The 6,400-nt window shown below is 54.7% G+C and overlaps 1 pseudogene; it reads right to left on the reverse strand.

Moving 5' to 3' along the window:
• Window positions 1–5,971: 5,971 nt before the first annotated feature.
• LOC120890475 (U5 spliceosomal RNA) lies at window positions 5,972–6,098 on the reverse strand (annotated as a pseudogene).
• Between the last annotated feature and the right edge of the window lie 302 nt (window positions 6,099–6,400).

Consider the following 6,400-nt stretch of genomic DNA (forward strand, 5'->3'; position numbering starts at 1 on the left):
CATTGACATAGTCTGATTTCACCCCAACCTGGTTCCAACCAGAGTCCCCATCTCTGGGAATGAGCCGCCTTTGGTCTGAAGGTCCGAACCCATAGCTGCCCCCTACCTCCCCCACACACTCCATCAGCCTGTGGAGGACCCACAAGATGCAGCCCACAGCTGTAGTACCTCCACCCAGACCTGAGTGGCCCCCAGCTCACACGCTAAGGCCTGTGCCCTCCATGAGAGGTCCCCCTTGCACCCTCCATCTGCACAGGGCCAGGAGGGAGTGGGCCACAGACACCTCTCCAAAGTCCCTGAGCCCATTTCCTGCCTCTGCCAATAGAGGATGACCACACTGCTGGAGTGAGCCCCCACCCTTGAGCCAAGGCCGAGGGGATGCTGTTTGCAGAGGTATGTCCTGAGCATATGTCCTACAGATGTCCGTGCAGGGCCGGCAGCCCCCTGGGTTGGACAGAGGTAGAGGCAGAGGCGGGAAGAAAAAGGCAGCAAGAGGAGTTTGAGACCCTGGGCTCTAAGGATGTGCCCACCAGCTGTCAAGGGAGGAGGAGGGAGGTACTTCACCTGCTGCTTCCTTAGCTAGATTTAGCACTCTGCCACCCTCGACCCACCCCCACCCCCGGCTGTGGCACAGAGACCCCAGTTTGTACGCTCCCCAGGCCCTTAATGTCAGCAGGTCTGGTCCTTCCTGATGCCTCTGGATGGTGGTGCCTGATTCTGGGCAAGCACAGTCTCTCCCATGTGGTCATGACAGACCATGCTGGCCTCTGCCTGGTCCATTCTTTGGACATAGAATTGTTCTCGAAGCAGACCTAACTACCTTCTGCATCTCCTCTGCACCCTCCTTCCTCTGGTTTTAGACTGGGAAGGGCTTCGGTCAGTGGTCTCTGCTGCTCTCCGTCCTCCAGCCACCCCTCCCCGATTGCTCCCTCCCACTCCCTCACTAGGCCCAGCAGGACATTTGCAAGTCCGGTCTGCTCCAGAGCTCTCTCCTCTCTTCTCGCTCAGAGTGATGCCTGGTGTCCTCCCACTCAGCCAGTCCCTGGTGTCTCTGAACCCCAGCCTTCATCACGCTCCTGTTATCACCTCACAGGCATGTGGCTTGCTGTGTCACTGCGTTTACTGGAGGATGGACTGATTAATCCCTGGCTCCTCCGCTGAGGTTCTTGGCGGTGGGGGCAGCCTCTTCTCCCTACTAACAGAAGCACATGGACACTGTGCCCCTGCCTGGCCCCTGCTAGTCCCCTGGCCTCTCTGCCCCCAGGTCCAGCCACCTGGTCTTCTTTCTGTTCTTCAATAACCTAGCGCCTTCTTCCCAGACCTTCTGCACTGGGTCGCCTCTTCCTGGGTCCCTAAGCTTTGATCTGCCTCCCCTCTGGCCTCTCCTCTTCCTGTTTCCGGCCACTTTATGACAGAGGCCTTCCCAGGTGACCTCATTAAACAGATGCCACTCTTCCTGGGAGCCACGCAGTGTTCAGGGTCGGTACCTCTTTGCTGCCACCCTAAAGCCCTTGGCACCTGGGCTCCTCCACCTGGTCCATCCAGGGCAGGCAGCCCTGCATGGGTCATCTCCAGAGCATCCCCTAGTGCCTGGAGACACTGCCAAAGCTCCAAAAACCAGAGGTCTCCAAACCTGCACTGTCTGCTGCACCCCTAAGGCCCCAACATCTTGTTATAGCATTCCTCAGCCAAAAGAAGTGCCCACCAGGACGTTTGCATAGGCTGTTCATCAAGCTGTTAGGACCAAACAATTTTTTAAAGACTTATGAGAGGGCTGGGGTCTGGCTCAGTGGTAGAGCACTTTCCTGGCATGTCTGAGGCCCCCGGTTCCATCCCCAGCACTGCAAAAAAAAAAAAAAAAAAAAAAAAAAAAAGTGTGTGGGGGAATAGTCTGCATAGTCTCGCAATTCCTCCTCAAAAAAAAATTAAACATAGAATTATGATGTGATCCAGCAATTCTGCTCTTAGGTGTATAACCAAAGTAATAGAAAACAGCTATTCAAATAATAACCAAGTTCACAGGAGCCTTTTCCACCATAGCAGGCAGCGGACCGCCAGGTTTCCCTGATGGATGTGTGGCCCCACAGGCCGGGGTCTGCCATCAGTCACTCCAGCAGGGTGGAGCTCTGACATGGCCAAGGGACAGACCCGGAAAAAACTGGAAAGTCACAGAAGTCAGTGCCAGAGAGCACGCATCGTGTGACCCTTTACATGAACTATCCAGAACGGTGAGTCACAGAGACAGAGAGCCTGCTGGGGGCTGTCCAGGGACCAGTGGGCAGGGAGTGGGGTGACTTCTTAATGGGTATGGGGTTCCCTTTTAGGTTGAAGACAATGTTTGGGGAGTAGTGAAAACACTCAACGAATTGTACATTTTAATTTTTTTTAAAAAACAGAATCTGATATATATATATTTTAGGTGTAGATGGGCACAACACAATGCCTTTATTTTTATGTGGTGCTGAGGATTGAACCCCAGTCCCGCCTGAGCTAGGTAAGCGCTCTACCACTGAGCTACAATCCCAGCCCGAATTGTACATTTTTAAATGGTTAATTTTATAGTAAGTGAACCTCCCCTCAATTAAAAAGATTATATCTCTATAACTTAGGAGCTTTAAAAAATGGCACGCATAAGCTAAAGGAAAACTATCACACTCAAATACTTAGGGGATGGTTTACATGTTTGGCACTGCACAATTTTCTCCATTGTGGGAATCACTCTGCAGCCTCTGTGCTGGCTTCCCACCCCACACTGGTGGCTCACTGGCTGGGTTTTATCACAGCAATCTCCAGAAATCCAACTTTGCAAAGATATGATATCATCAAAAGGAATGTAGTGCAATCTAATGTTGAAAGTGTGAGCTCCCTCAAGCCCGCAGTTCACATGGTTTTAGACAGAGGTTCATGCCAAAATTTAAAATATCCTGCTGTCTTCACCTGAGTTCTTGGTGCTGCATGAGTACCGAGTACCGAGTACCGAGTACCGAGTAACAAGTACCACAGCCAGGTCTGGGAGCTGTGATCACAGTTCATGCTGAGTTAATTAACTGAGTCAATACTTCATGCACTTAAAACACCCCCATGTTCTCCCTTCCTGCTCCTCGCAAAGAAGCTTGCAAATAGCAGGCCAATTAGTCCCCAAAATACCCACTGGGGGGACCATTACACACTCTGGAGAAGGGTTCCCCCTGACACCTTCTCTCAGGAGAGGCGGGTTGCACTCAAACACATGCCACCTGCCCTTGGCACCACAAGGCACTTAGCAAACAGTGACCTGCCCGAGTCTCTATGAAGACAAACAGGCCAAGTCCAGGCCTGGTCCTTGAAGATGTTGCAGAGCTGGGCGGAAATCCCGAGATCTCTCTGGAAACCTGAGGCTTCCTGCCGGGGGCATTAGGATGCCAAGGTTTGCTGGGGAGAAGGGGAGCAGGCGTTTTTTTCTGGGCAAGGGCTCTGCAACAGGAAAGGACTCTGAGTTTTAGGGAGGGAGTGGAGAGGAGGGCAGGAAACAGCGCCTGAGGCTTGAAAAGGGCCCAGCTTCCCTACCAGGCCACTGTCATCTGTCTGGAGAAACCCTAGGACTTCCACAGGCTGGGCCTCCACCCTGTGACCCAGCCAGAAGAGGCTGCCGCTCTGGATCGGAATCCCGAGCTGATCTTGTGAGGACACATGCTCTGTGGCCAAGGGGTGAGGCCCAGAGCAGGGTCCAGGAACCCAGCCAAGCAGTGCCCATGGGCAGCTGGACACCCACTCCAGGAGGTTCCCGAGGCCCTGCTGGCCACAAAGAGCAGGTCCGCAGGGCCCACCCACGCAGGGGCCAGGGAACCAGAAAGTGACCTGCAGCCCCTGGTTCATTTCCAGTAGATGTGGAAAGGCAGCCTGACCAGGTTAAGTGTCCGCTGGGGACAGTGGTCCAGGCCCCGTCAGGGCGTGCAGCAGCTCTGAGGATGATCCAGGCACACTGAGGAGAGAGAGGAACAGAGCTGCAGCCCTCTAGGCCCGGAGCACAGAGTCAGCACACAGCAGTGCTGGACGGCTCAGCCTCGGCTCCCTCCGGGGCCCATGGACGGCTCAGCCTCTGCTCCCTCCGGGGCCCATGGAGAAGGTGCTCACACAGGGCAGAGCTTGATCCCTCTGTCTCTCACGCACAGCCTGGGGGAGCATCAACATCGGCAAGGGACTGCTTGAGGCGGCAGGGGCTGCGGGGTCTTGGCTGGGGTTTGCAGGTTCTTGACAATCCAGCCATCAGACAGTTCTGATGACCATGACCATCTCAGTGGGCAGCCAAAAAGTGGGAGACACCTGTGTCCCCAAGTGGTTGGGGGAACTTAGGGCTGGGTGGCCAAGGGGAGCTGGCAAGACCCCCTTATGGGTCAAATGGTGTTCCCCAAAAGAGCTGAAATCCTAACCCCCAGTTCCTCAGGTCACCCTTATGGAAACAGGGTACGTGAAGGCGATGGACTTCAGATGAGGCCACACTGGAGTCCGTGGCCCCGATCTACTGCAGCTGGTGCCCTGATCAAAGGGGAGATTCGGGCACAGTCCACACACAGGGCAGAAGATGCCCGACTCAGGGAGAGGCCACCTGAACTACCTGAGGTGTTGCTTCAAGTTCGGTCCTTGTCCCCAGTGCCAACCCAATCAAGAGGACACGGTTTTGAGGAAAAGGAAGAAGAAGGTTTATTGTTTTGCTAGCAAAGGAGAAACAGGGAGACTCCTACCCCAGAGGCTATGAATCTGCCCCTCAGCAGGAGCAGGGGCTGTTAAAGAGGTGACTCAAAGGCTACATTCCGCGTGCTCTCCGTGCTCTCGTTGGAGGGTGATTCACTGGTTAATCTGGAGATAGTCATTTCTGAGGTCTTCTGGTCCATCCCCCAAATCTGGATAACTTTGTTCCTATGGAGGGTGTGGGCTCAGGGACAGATAACCCTGCCTGTGATGGGGAGAAGGTGACCCTGTTAACCCTGAGATTAGGGAGGGGGAGATTAGGGAGGAGCAGGGAGAGAGGGAAAGAAACAGGTCCATTTAAAAACCAGTTGCAGTGGCAGAGCAGCAAGGGCCAAGTCGGAGCATAAAGTGGACCCTGTCTCAAGACGGACTCACGCGGTAACGAGGTGGAGGAGACCCGGGAGCTGCAGGGGTCGGCACTGAGCAAAGGCACAGAGGTCTGACCTCAGAGGATGCTGCTGTTTAGTGTGAAGAGCAGCCGTGGGACCCAGGAGAGGCCACCTGGGGAGGAGGCTGTGTCCTTTCTGCCATCCACTGCCCCCTCCCCGCGTGGGAACCACTTTACTCAGTCTGGTGATCTGGGTGTTACTGTCAAAGACACGCCCAGCCTTGTGCTTGACTAAGCGCCCCGTGGCCCAGCCGGGTGACACACGTGTTACCCACAGCCCCCGCAAGCTGACGGACCCGCTGCAGCGGGCAGCTCCACCCTGGCCTCCTTGTCCACTCACCGCCCCTGGAGGTCGGGGTTGCCTGCTTTGCTCCTGTGAATAACATTGCTGGACTTGGCCAGGGTCTGGGGTGAAGGCCTTGGCTCAGTCTTGTGTTTGGACACAGGGAAGGTCCTGGTCCCTTGGCACAGCTCTCGACCACCAACGCGCCTTCTTAGCACCCAAACCTCAGCTCAACATCAGAAATGCGCTCTCCCACAGTGCTGCCCAGGAAGTCCCAAGTACAGCTCTGCAGGGTCCTACGCCCTCAGAGACTTGCCCCTCCCAGCTTCCAGGGCTTCCCAGAATCTCTGGCTACACGTTTCTCTGTAACAGGGTCCACTCTACACGTCCATCTGTAACAGGGTCCACTTTAAGCTTGGACTTGGCCCTTGCTGCTCAGCCACTGCAACTGATTTTTAAAATGGACCTGTTTCTTTCTCTCCCTCTCTCCCTAATCTCCCCCTCCTAATCTCAGGGGAAACAGGGTCACCTTTCCTCCCCATCCTAGGCAGGGTTATCTGTCCCCGGCCCACACCCTCCATAGGAACAAAGTAATCCAGACTTTGGGGATGGCACAGAAGACCTCGGAAATGATCATCTCCACGGAAATCTTCAGTAAAAGGCAAGAGATTCACACGATCTGAAGAGAAACCAGAGTATCTCAGTTGGTAGAGTGCTCGCCCTGGGTTCCATCCCCAGCAACACACACACACACACACACACACACACACACACACACACACACACAGGAGTATCTCCCAAATTAACAAGTGAATCACACTCCAACAGAGAGGCAGGGAAGGAGCCTTTGAATCACCTCTTTACCAGCCCCTGCTCCTGCTGAGGGGCAGAATCCCAGCCCTGGGTCAGGAGTCCAGGGAGGAGCTGGACAGAGGGGAGAAAGAACCGGCCCATCGGAAAGAAGAACTTGGCAGCAAAGCAAAACACTTCTTTTCCCTGTT

Source organism: Ictidomys tridecemlineatus, chromosome 3, assembly GCF_052094955.1.
Source record: "Ictidomys tridecemlineatus isolate mIctTri1 chromosome 3, mIctTri1.hap1, whole genome shotgun sequence".
Lineage (NCBI taxonomy): Eukaryota > Metazoa > Chordata > Mammalia > Rodentia > Sciuridae > Ictidomys > Ictidomys tridecemlineatus.